The 12,923-nt window shown below is 42.5% G+C and overlaps 1 protein-coding gene across 1 annotated transcript in view; it reads left to right on the top strand.

The window, feature by feature from the left end:
- RIN2 (Ras and Rab interactor 2) overlaps positions 1–12,923 on the top strand; it is a 708,247-nt gene that overhangs the window by 347,825 nt on the left and 347,499 nt on the right. Inside the window, exon 5 of the mRNA XM_069234726.1 lies at positions 782–913. The gene's annotated coding sequence lies outside the window, so the exon portion shown is untranslated. The remainder of the gene's footprint in view (positions 1–781; positions 914–12,923) is intronic.

Genomic DNA, 12,923 nt, shown 5'->3' with positions numbered 1-12,923 from the left:
GAAAACATTGGGGGATGTAGCATATGTTATCATTAATCTGGAACCCTAACTAAATATAAGATTAAACCCAAAATGGGGCTAGTATCTTGGACAGAGTAGCTGCACAACAAGAACATGTGAGCTTACTTTCAGGTAAAGTGGCCGGACAGCGTAATATAAACTAGGGCGGCAAGGATGCTTTCACCAGTCCTTTTCATTTTGGGAGCTTGTGTGGAGAAGGTACGACTAAAATCTCACTACAAGCTATTATGGGTTTCCTAAGGTATTTTAGGAGAACGTCTCATCAAGCTCTCATTTTAGTGAGATGGCAACATCACTTCTCACTCTAAAGAAACTCCTGTAAGAGACACATTTCCCTCTTCTCACACAAAAGAACTTCCGGTAAGAGACACATTTCCTTCTTCTCACACAAAAGAAATTCCTGTAAGAGACACATTTCCTGTCCTTTGCTTTTAACATTTCAGTCACTATGTGGGTGTTGGAAACGAACACACCAAAGTTGTTCGACTTATGTGTGGGAGGGAACTCTGGTAAAAGCCCACGGGGCCATGAACCTGGACAGATTTTCAAATTATCACACAAAACAAAGTTACGTAAAATTAATTAAAATGAGCAGAATACATTTAGAGAGTTATCCTAACATCTGGTAAGCATCATCTAGCCATAGGATTGCATTGTCAACGGAAACTTGGAGACAGCTGGTTCTGTGGTTGAAGTGATAATATAAAGTTTATCCAGTAGTAATTGCATACGTTATTTCATTTTATTTTCCATCTGACAGGGCGTTTGGAAGGAATCCTCATACACATTTACAATACGTTCTGATTTTGAGATTTGAGAATTCCTGTCTCTATTAACCAGCTGAAAATGAGAATTGCTCAATGAAAAGTATACCAACAGCCGCATTCTAGAGGTGAGTTATAGTGTTAAACCTACGGGGCATTTCTTAGACATTAAAAAAATGGAAAATTGGTAGTGAATAAAATGTTTTCACTTTATGTAACCTGTCATTATGTACCTTGATTCCGTAGTTAGGTGGAACTAAACGAGAGCTTGGATTCCTCAGATTACTGTACAGAACTGGGAACATATCACCATGATTTGACGTTTTAAGAGTTTTTTACGTTTGTTGCTTTATGGTTAATGAATTTCTTGTACAAAAAATAATAATCATTGCGGTTCTACTTAGGTGTATCCCTTACTTTCTTTTTTTTTGTTATTTATTTATTTATTTTTTGCTAAAGACTCTTTTTGCCACAGTTGCTGTTGTTCATTTCACGTTTGATTGTGCTGCACATGAACGACGCCAGCCTGAGATGTCTGGAAACCCGAGTGAGTGAGTAAATTTGTGTAGTGCATGCTGTAGAACAAACTGCTTTTCCCGGGGAGGATATTCTCTTCACTGGTGCATGTATTGCCATAGTTCCTGTCAGTTTGTAAGAAAACTTCTCCAAATATTCTGAGAAGTTTGGCCTCCATTCTCAGTCTTCAGTACACTAAGGGCCAGATTTAATGGGAAATGGCAGAGCACGGCGCTGGGCCAAATTTGGCAGTGTCGTGCACGTCAATTTCAAAATGCAGGGATGTGCCGTATTTACTTGAATACGGCACACCCCTGTGTTCCCATTTGTGTGGGTGCTAAATTTGCTGCCGTGCGCCAGTGCAGGAGCCCTTTCACTGTAGTGGGCCACCCTTGCACCGTAGTGCAAGGATGACTGTGTTGAGGGGGAGATTGTTTTTGTGAAGGAAGGAACACCTATGTCAGCTAGTCAGTCATTGCCGGGCAGAGGAAAAATTAAGGTTGTAGCCCCAAATAGTGAATTATAGTTTCTTTTCATTTCAAATTGTTATCTTTAAACCTCTACTTGAAGCTTTTACAGGGAATTAATTAAATTTTTTATAAACATTTTGCAGGGAATTTCGTTATGTTTTCTATGATCACAAGGCATCCCTCTTTTCCTTTCTCAACATTCATGAACTAATGTTTTTAAACAGTCGTTTAGAAGTGTTGTGCAGAGAGTGGACGCGAGAGGGTGTGTATAATTTATGTATTTATTACAACACTGTCTGGCCTGGACCATGGAACGCACACCCTCAGCTCCTAGTGGAGGGAGAGTCATTGTATGTTGTCTCTCGGTAAAAAAATATATCAGAAAGTTAAAAAGCATGGGTGACTGCACTTATTACAGTTGGTACATTACCGGCTAGAGGTGGACTATTTTCCACTATTAAGCACCAATCGACTGTTGAAAAAAATATGTTCACAGCGATCCGGTGTAAAATATAGCAATTTGTATTTTTACTAATTATATAAACAGTCTCATTTTATCATCATCCAAAGATGAAATCTGGAGGTCGTGTCCAATTGAAAACCTTGACCTGTCGGACACTTGTCACTCCATTTACTCATCCAGCGGTTTTACTAGTTCTACATATCCGAGCTCACCTTTTTGGTCTTTACATTAACACAAACGTGGATGGAAAATGGATCTGTTGTGTTTTTTCCCTACTCGAAGAGCTCTTCAAGCCTGCTTTATATTAGATGAAGAGTTCAGTGAGCTGATGACACGATGCACAGACCTGCGTAAAACCTCCAGGTCTTACGAACGAATCCCTCTTAAGCGTCGCACGCTTCCAAAGTCGATAAAGCGAGTACACTCGCGTCATCACGTATTATATAAAGCGCCGAGAAGCAGACCATTCTCTGGTATATATGTGTAAATTGCTGTTTTAGCAACAATTTACTCAAGTCAGGTAAACAAAAGACGAACATTCTAATTTGTGATAATGCTTACTGTTAGATGCACATTAAAGGAAATAGAATTTTCAAGCTAACTACTCCCAAAATAATCTAGCAATATAAAATATACATAAAGGGCAATGTCTAATATGCTGCTATATTGCTATCTTGGAGTTCTTCTGACATTTACACACCACACATTCTTCAGCTTTTTGATTTATGATGTCACCAGAACCCCTCCATGGCAGTAATGGACCATGTTACAGTTACTCATTATGTATCTTATAAATATATATATTTTCATAGATATAACCAGAGAAATAGTTACATACACATAGCTAGATATGTATACATTTTCTTCATTAGGCATTATTATTTCTACACAGACTTTATGTGCAAATCCATATTCAGAACAGGTATCAGAAGCCTCCAGATGTGTGCTGCTGGTAGGGCTTCTCTCTCAGTCTGAATGACGGACTCAAGTCTGTCATAAGAGCACAAGGGTTTGAAGTCCTGGGCTAGGCATTTCCTTCCCCAAGAGAATATTAGCTCATGAAGAGATAAACAAGTGGGTGTGTGTACGTGAGAGCGAGCGAGTGAGAGAAAAAGACAAAGGGTCAGATTTACAAGAGAGTGGTGCATCAGCTGTGATGCGCCACTTTTCTTGCACCACCTGACGCCCCCCTAACTCCACCATGGGAACGCCGTAATTACAATACGGCGCACCATGGCGCATGTTAGGACAGTAGCGTCAAAATGTATGACTCTATTGTGGTACTTTACCGGACTAGCACCGTAAATTGTGAATTGAAAGTAATGGGCATGTCATTTTAGCACCTGCTCTGCGCATGCGTTAAAAATTATGCTTAAAACAGCGCAGTGAAGTATAAATTTCACTGCACCATTTTTACGGGCCTTCCTATGGGGGAACACCCCCCCCTGAAATACATTATTCTTGGCGCAGGCTTACTGTGGTGCGAGGGGCGCACAGTTCAGGCATTGCGCCGCTTTGTAAATATGGCAAAGGAGAATGGCCTCCTTAACGCCACATTAGCGTAAATAAAGTGGCGCTAGTGTAGCACTAAGAGGCGCTAGTGCCTTGTAAATCTGGCCCAAAGAGAGATAAACAGATTGTATGTGTGCACGTGAGAGGAGAGAGAGAGCGAGGGGGGGAGAGAGAGAGAGAGATCATACCCCACTGCAGATTGTTCTTTGGTTATAGGAGGGCAGATGGCAATACTTCAACCTCGAAGAATTTTAATGGATTTTCCTGACCCAATTGCTCTGTGGGAAAGTGGCTCCTGTCAGTGGAGTCCAAGAGACCCTGTATGAGGTAATGTAACTGTTAAAGCGCTGACAGTTGTGTTAAAAAAGAGCAACAGCAAAGCGAGGTTAAATATAAATAATAATAATATAGCCAATGCAGACATCACTCCCATCCAGGCCACTGGTGTGCCAACGAAATCTGGAATGTTATCGACAGGAAACCTCCTGATTAAGCCATTTAGTAGCGGAAAAATATAGTTTCCCTTTTAACTCTGAGTGATTTTTCCACTAGCATTTTCCCTTATCCTTTCTCGATGGTACAGTATTTTTCCAGGGCTGTTTAATGTATGTTCGTATAATTGTTTCCCTTCTGTTGGACCGCTGGGCCTTTCTGTAACACGATAGCAGAAATAAGCTAGAGATTTTTGCAGTTTTCGGTGTTTGTCAGCATATCTTTGGACCGGAAGTCTTTGGTTTACTGTTCCCTGCGTGCAGTCGCCACAGCACCAAACCATCACTGTTGGTAATCTTTATGGTAACTCCGGACCTACAGCATATCTAGTCGGACCCTATTCTATATGGAATTTTGGCTGTAAGGGTTTCACATAAATGTCGTCAGACAGCTTTTCAGCCTCAATCGTTCAGAACAACCCTCACCGTATCAAGAGACTCCAGATTTTATAAATCGAAAAAATACAAATGTATTTGAAACTCAGAATAAACATGATGTCTAGTGAGGTCACATTTTTTCAAATCAGCGTTATGTTGATGCGAGGCCTTCGTGTGCCCCTGTTTCCTCTGGCTGTAGTGAAGTTGGAGAGCAGTCTGGCCAGTGCGCTCTGTTCAATGACAGTGCATATTCACATTGCTGAATACAGGAGGGAGGTGGCCCAGGAAGGAGAGACGCTGATGGGAGGGTGGGTGTGAGATCCCAGGGCGAGTGACACCCACCCTATGGTGTATGAATTGAGAGGTATGCGTCTATTCATTACTTCTTAGACTCTAAAATGGCTGCCCGTTGATTACTCTATAGGTTGTCAGCAGTGTTTAATCTGGTCATTGGTGGCAGGTGATGCAAAGCGAGAAGAGAAGCAGAAAACGTAGGGTGACCAGAATTCTATGTCAGGACCGGAGGCTCCGATTATGCTTTCTCTTTCTTTACTGACTTAAACAGCAGCCAATGAAATACAAGTAACAGAAAAAACTACAATACCCAGGACACCCAATATCCTGTCACATGGTCCAATCACCGTCCATGTCCTTAGCTATAAGTCCTTTGACCTATGAAGTCACTTCCTCTTTCTTTGCTGCTTCGCAGCAGATAAGTACATGTTTATTTTCTCTCCGACATATCGATGTGATTTGAATGCTATTTTATGTGTATTAATGTTAGTTAAGCGTCGCGATTCAGCGTGCTTTTATTGTTATTAGTTTTAGCGCTCTCGCGCTTCGAATTATTGGCGTTTTGCCAATTTTTGAAGCCCGTTTTTCTTGTGGAGCGGGAGCTGGGCTGCCCTCGCGCAGTCTTTTATTTTTCTATTTTTAGCGCGCGCACGCATTCAAGCCGATTTCCTTTCGTTTTAGAAATCGATCGGCTTGAGTGTGTTGTTTGCGGTGACAAATTGCTCCCTGACGCCCAGCAGGCTGAAAACTGACTGGGTTGTAAAATATATAACAGGTTATTGCCTAGAGTGCCCTTCAGGTTGCTCCCTCCACACTTTAAATCAAGGGCTCGTTGGATTGTTTCCTGACCTGAACTTGGGGTTTTTGCACTCCCCCACTTGGTATCTTCATTTAAACAGATTGAACATACTTTTCCTCATAAGATATTACTGCTACCTTGCATCATGTTTCAATGGGAAGAACAAGAAACTGAATACTACCCAGAGGAGCTGGGCAATCAACTTGAAGTTGATCTGGTGGAAGCCCTTGATACCAGGGTCCAACAGTCAGTCAATGATGCTCTAGTGAGAGCTCTAGGCCCATTTTCTGGGCAAATATTTGATATCGCTCGATCACAAGTTTGGTCTCAGGGACAGCAAGAGCCTAAAAAGGTAAAAGACAAAGCAAAAAATCTGGAACCCGGTGCAGAGGTCAGCGCTATCCACGCGGATGCTTTTGAGAAACGGCGGAAAAAACGCAGCGGTGAACATAATTATAGTTCGAAAAAAGGAACTCCCATTTATACTTCCTCCTCTGATAAAACCTCCTCCTCAGACGACTCTGATGTTCCGGTTCCGAGTAAGAAAAGTAAGAAAATGCCCCCTCCGTCCCAAGTCCTGGATTTTGATCTTACAGAAATTATTCACCCCAGATCTTCTAATTGGCTCCCTCCTCCCGAAGTAGCACAGTATGTCCAAACCAACTTGCGTAAGAGTTTTGATAAAGAGGTTAGATCACGTCTGAAAGCGGAATGCCCCAGACCTGACCTGGAGGGTAAAGTTTCTGAGACCCCAGAGATAGACCCCACCATGGTCACTTTTATGAAGAAGTTCGCTAAAGATCCTAAAAAAGGTTTAGACCGTTCATGGCGTAGCTGCCAGGACAAACTACTGGACCTTTCCGGTCCCTTAACTAAGATCCTCGAACTGGCATATGTAGCCAAGGATTCTGGTACCCCGGTGGACACCGATATCCTTATCGGGTGGGCACAAAGGGCTGTTTGTCTATTAGGAAATTCTAACTGTGCCATTTCAGCAGAACAAAGGAAATCAGTACTTATGCGCATTGATCCCAAGTTATCGGATCTTGCGTCCTCAGAGGCTGGAACTTCGGCTGAACGACTACTCTTTGGATCCTCATTCATCAAGGACTTAGCCAAGTTCTGCTCCACCTTCTCTTCCCTTGACAAAGCGCAAATGTCACTCAAGAAGGTTTTCAAACGAGGCCTTTTTGGCAGGGCCGGTCATTTCGGAGGACGTATGCCCGGCCGTAGCTCCTTTAACAGTCCCCAAAACTACTATCCTAGAGGCAGAGGTAGTTGGTACGGAGATCAGGATTCCACCTTCTACCCCACAAGACACAGAGGGGGTTGTTCCTGCTTCCGCAGAGGTCACCGCAGGGGATAACAAGGAGCCATCCAAGACTCAAGTTTCTCTGGTGAGCATTATTCATTTTTCTCAGGTCAAACTTGGGGGCAGAATTGCATCTTGTTTAATAAATTGGCAACGGATATCCAGAGATCCGTGGATTCTTCAAACAGTAGAAGGATTTCGTCTAGAGTTTGTCAGTACCCCAAACAACTCTCTCCCCCCTTACAAATGTGTTTTTCCCAAACAAATCAAGATTTTATAGACAAAGAAGAACAAGCTCTCTTAGACAAAGGAGCCGTACAATTTGCTTCCCCTCATCCTTTCGGTTTCCTCAGCCCTATTTTTGTTGTTGACAAAAAGGGAGGAGGTCACCGTCTAGCATGAACCTAAAGGATTTCAACCATTAGATCCTGTACAGGCATTTCAAGATGGAGGGTATTCACATGTTAAGAGACATCCTGTTAGAAGGGGATTGGATGGTGCGTCTGGATCTAAAAGATGCCTATCAATTCCAATATTTCCTCCACACCGGAGGTTTCTACAATTTCTATGGAAGGATCAATGTCTAGAATTCCTAGCACTCCCATTCGGCCTATCGTCAGCCCCTTGGTGCTTCACGAAGTTACTGAGACCAGTGATGGAATATCTCAGAACCAAAGGAGTCAGATTGATTATATATCTGGACGATATTCTGCTGATGGCTCAGTCACCTCAAGTCCTAATCTCACACTTGGATTGGACCATCAGTCTCCTACAAGATTTAGGTTTCCTGATCAATGTACAGAAGTCATTGTTGAAACCTTCTCAGATAGTAGAGTTTCTGGGTTTCCAGATAAATTCCACTTTATGCCAACTTCTTCTTCCCTCTCAGAAGATACGCAACATCAAAAGGGAATTGAGGTCAGTACTGACATACCAGACCGTATCATTGAGGACCATAGCCAGGATAGTGGGCTTATTAGCTTAATCTATTCAGGCGATTTTTCCTGCACCCCTACATTATCGAGCACTTCAAAGGCTCAAGATCAGACACTTACAACAGGGTCTGAGTTACTCAGAACTAATACCACTGACTTCCGAAGTAAGATCGGAAATTCAATGGTGGCTTCATCACATGGAGGCATGGAATGGCAGAGCGATTTTCGGCTCTCGCCCGGAAGTAGTGATCGAATCCGATGCCAGCAGATGGGGTTGGGGAGCTCGCTGCAACTCCCTAGTGACGGGGGGCAGATGGTCAGAATGGGAACAATCCCTTCACATCAATTGTTTGGAGCTTCTAGCGGGCTCATTTGTTATAAAGAGCCTCTCCCCGCAGAAAACAGATTGTTGCATACTATTACGGATGGACAATATATCGGCAGTAAGGTATGTCAACAAGTTAGGGGGCACGAAGTCCAGGATTCTGGCGGAGATTGCCAAGGATTTCTGGCATTTTTGCCTAACGCAGCATTTAGTGGTCATAGCGGAATATCTGCCTGGAGACCAGAATGTCATAGCAGACTGGAACTCCAGATACCTATCAGACTCCAGCGACTGGAAGTTGGATCCTCTGATTTTTGCCCAGATAGTACAGGAATGGGGCAATTGCGAAGTGGACCTTTTTGCCTCTCGTCTCAATTGCCAGATTCAAAAATTTTACAGCTGGCGTCCAGACCCTTGTGCTCTAAAGACAGATGCTTTTCTTCAGGACTGGTCCCAGTTTCGGGGTTATGCCTTTCCTCCTTTTCTGATGATTGCCAGAGTTCTGGCTCAAGTGCGGAGACAGAAAACAGAGATTGTTCTGGTGAGTCCGTTCTGGAGAGCACAGCCTTGGTTCCCCAGTGCTCTACATTTAGCTTGTGCCTCTCCTCTTCTGATTCCGCCTCGTCCGAATCTTCTCTTGAGTCCAGAGGGCCTTCAACATCCTCTGATATTGTCAGGAAAGTTAACACTTCGATTCTGGTTAATTTCAGGTCGAGATGGAATACCCCAGATGTTTCGCAACAAGCTGCGGAATTCATTAATCAGGCCTGGGCCAGTAGTACCCATAAGAGATATGATTCAGCCTGGCGCAGATGGTCTAGTTGGTGTGATGGAAGGGGTGCCAATCCAGTGGAAGCACATATTGGTTTGATTGTTAATTTTCTAGCAGAACTAGCCAGCTCCGGTTTGGCTTATCGGACGGTCAATAATTTTAGATCTGCCATTTCAGCAGGACATTCGCAGGTGGAAGGCAAGCCCATTGGTGAACATCCATTAATTTGCAAGCTTTTGAGGGGTATACGTCTTTCTAAACCACCTCAGGCAAAATATACTGTTTTATGGGATGTTAATATCATATTAAAATTCCTTGATTCATGGCCTGCCAACAGATATTTGTCTCGCAAACAGCTTTCAGCTAAGCTAACTATGCTTTTATGCCTTGTCTCTTGTAAAAGAGTATCGGACGTCAGGGCTTTAGATTTAGCAGGTAGAACTTTTTCACCAGAAGGAGTCTCCTTTTCGGTGACAAGAAGAACCAGAACGAATTGCAGGTCAGTATCTTATCCGGTTTATAAGGAAAATTCAAAATTATGTGTGGTTCAATGTTTGAAGGATTATGAAATTGTCACAGAAGAATTTTGACAGAATTCTAAGGGTCAATTGTTAATTGCTTTGCAAAAACCTTTTAAACCAGTATCATGAGCTACCTTAGCTAGATGGATGAGATGGTTGATGAATGAAGCAGGTATTGATACCTCTGTATTTGGGGCCCATTCTGCTAGAGGAGCTATGGCTTCAAAATGATTTGCCTTAGGTTCTAGGTTAGAAGACATAATGAAAGCTGCAGATTGGTCTTCAGAAAATACTTTTCGTAAGTTTTATCATAAACCTGTATTGGATGTAGCCAGTGTGGTGATGGAACAGCTTTAAACTAGCATAATCGGAGCCTCCGGTCCTGACATAGAATTAAAAAAATTCTAGCTATCGCGTCAAGAATTTTCAATTCTATTAAGGACACGGAGGCGAGGATTATCCCTCCCTGGTTATATTTATACAATATTTATACAATATTATCATTTAGTATTTATATCTGATGTGATATTGTCATTTAACCCTCCCATTATTTGCAATTATAAAGTTTGAGATACATGTATTTTATGAGATTTTACCTACCTGTTTATTGTTACAGCTTCTGATCAGAAGAACGCCTGAAGGTCGTAACTTCAAGGGAAGTTTGAGATATATGTTTTACCGGTTGTTTCTCCGGCATGGAGTCTCCAAGTTTCAGTTCTTCAGTATGGAGAAGAGGTTATGACTCCGGATTAAGGATGGCGTAAGAAGTTTGCGTTTTCAAGTTGACATTATCTGTTTGAACAAAGAAAGAGGAAGTGACTTCATAGGTCAAAGGACTTATAGCTAAGGACATGGATGGTGATTGGACCATGTGACAGGATATTGGGTGTCCTGGGTATTGTAGTTTTTTCTGTTACTTGTATTTCATTGGCTGCTGTTTAAGTCAGTAAAGAAAGAGAAAGCATAATCCTCGCCTCCGTGTCCTTAATAGAATTGAAAATTCTTGACGCGATAGCTCGAATTTTTTTTATTCTAAAGTTAAAAACTAGGACATTTCATTACAATAGAAAGAGGACTACAATTTTACTTCGACTGAGCACGCTGAATGACAGCGCTCATCAGCATAAAATTAAAGCAGAGGCACTAAGAACATAATTATAATTTGTTTTTTAAAGCCACATCATGAATATTAATTAAATTGCTTCCTTATAACAGCTGCTAACTATTCATGTTTTGAATAACATAAAAAGGCACCTTACACCATTTCAGTTGACCCTCTCTAAAAACTGGTAAATGAGTTTCATTTTATAAAATCTGCTGGGACAGCTGGTGAAAACCGGGACTGTGCCATCAAATCCGGGACGCGTGGTTATCTTGCAGAAAAGGGAAAATTCATGAGTTGGAAAGGCAGTAACAAATTGACAGTGGGAGAAAGCATGGTTGAAAAAGAACCTGCAAGAGTAAGACAAAGCAGCAGGATCTGAAAGATTGTTGAGGAAAAAGCCATAAGGTGGTTTTAAGACTTGGCAGTGTTCATACTCGGCAACCATGGAATTCAACATTGTCAGCAGCAGGCTACCAATGTAAAACTTTGGGGCCTTGCACTTTTTATCAGTCTACCCCTGACAGCGAAGCTATCACCAGATGTAATGTGATCTACTGGAAAAAAAGCAGAGTTCTACGGAGAGGTGTTTTGACTCTGCCTATATGTTGATATGCAAAAGTACTTGTTTTGATAGAACAGGATTTGTGTGCATGAGGGCCTAGGGCCCCAACACTACATGTGCTTCCACAGAAACAAAATGTGCTCCCATTCCATACAGCTGTGATTGTTTCACTTTTTTGTGTGCTTTAAGGTGTCGACCTAGGCAAAACGGGTATGCCCAGAGGTGGGCCCCTTTGCACACTGTCACAGGAACCAACCTATATATGGCTGATGAGCCTTTACTAGTGCAAAACCAGTCCTAGATTGCTTGCGATCTGGATCAGTGAGGAAAAGGGTCAGTTTGGACTGCACTGTTCTATTGAGCAGAGTCAAGACTGATTTGCATATGACTGGGTCAAAATTGAGGTGGCATGGTGTGCAAAATAACGATGGATTGTGATACAGCCTGATTAATTACTTGTGGCTGAGATTAATTCAAGCACCCCATCCAACACTTTTTTGTGTATTTTAAAGTGACACCCTAATCAGGATGGCTATGCCCAGACGTAGGTGCCATGCATACTGGGTCACTGAAGCCAAGCTATAACTGACTGATGAGTCCTTACTAGAGCAAAAGCAGTCTTAAGTTGCTGGTGTTCTGGTTCAAGGAGGTCCTGGCCTGGCAGCTCCATCTTGACTGTTCCTATTGAGCTGGGTCAAGTCTGATTTGGATATGTCCAGGTCCACCTGAGGTGGCATGGTTTGCAAAATTACGGTTGATTGGGAGGCAGCCCTGAGTAAGTAGCAGTGACTGAGATTAATTCAAGAATTCCATCCATACCTTTTTTGTGTACTTTAGTGTTTTTCAATGGCACCAGCACAGATAGGAGGAGGTAAGTGATGAGGAATGTTTGCAATCCCAGCACCCTCCTCTTTCATCATTAACTTTTTATAACTCAGTTGCCAGTGCAACTGCCATCTGAACTTATCTATTTAACAAAAAAGAGCTTTGAAAGTTCTACTGAGAGAGGGGCTTAGGCTTCACCTAAATGTTGGTTCCCTTGAGTACAAGATTTGATTGGACCGAATTTGTGTGCTTCCACCAAAAAGTCTGTGTTAGAAATGGGGTCTATGGTTGGCAGTCAGGTTACCCCCTGTCCAAGCAAGGACCCTCACTCTAGTCAGGGTAAGTCACACACAATCCAAATTATCCTGTGCCCACCCTCTGGTAGCTTGGCACTGAGCAGTCAGGCTTAAGTTAGAAGGCAATGTGTAAAGTATTTGTGCAATAAATCATGCAATAACACAGTAGAACACCACCAAAATACACCACACAGTGTTTGGAAAAATATATAATATTTATCTGATAAGATGCAGGTCAAAACGATCAAGATGCAATAAGTCTACGATGAAATATCACTGTAAAAACGATATAAAGACCCTCATTACAACCCTGACGGACGGCGGTAAAATAGAGAAAGGTACTGCCAACAGGCTGGCAGTACTTTACCCCATAATATGACATTGGCGGTTTGGCTCAAGCCAAACTGCCAATGTACAACACCTTCTGCCATGGCGGTAATGACCGCCGGGCTGGAGACTGCAGTCTCCAGCCAGGTGGCCGTCACTAGCCCGCCCGCGGGATTATGACCCCACCTACCGCCATGGTTTTCGTGGCTTCTTTATTGCCACGAAAACCATGGCG

The sequence above is a fragment of the Pleurodeles waltl genome, chromosome 5 (assembly GCF_031143425.1).
Source record: "Pleurodeles waltl isolate 20211129_DDA chromosome 5, aPleWal1.hap1.20221129, whole genome shotgun sequence".
NCBI classification, from domain to species: domain Eukaryota; kingdom Metazoa; phylum Chordata; class Amphibia; order Caudata; family Salamandridae; genus Pleurodeles; species Pleurodeles waltl.
The sequence above is the reverse complement of the archived record's forward strand: the minus strand, read 5'-3'. Positions and strand labels throughout refer to the sequence as shown.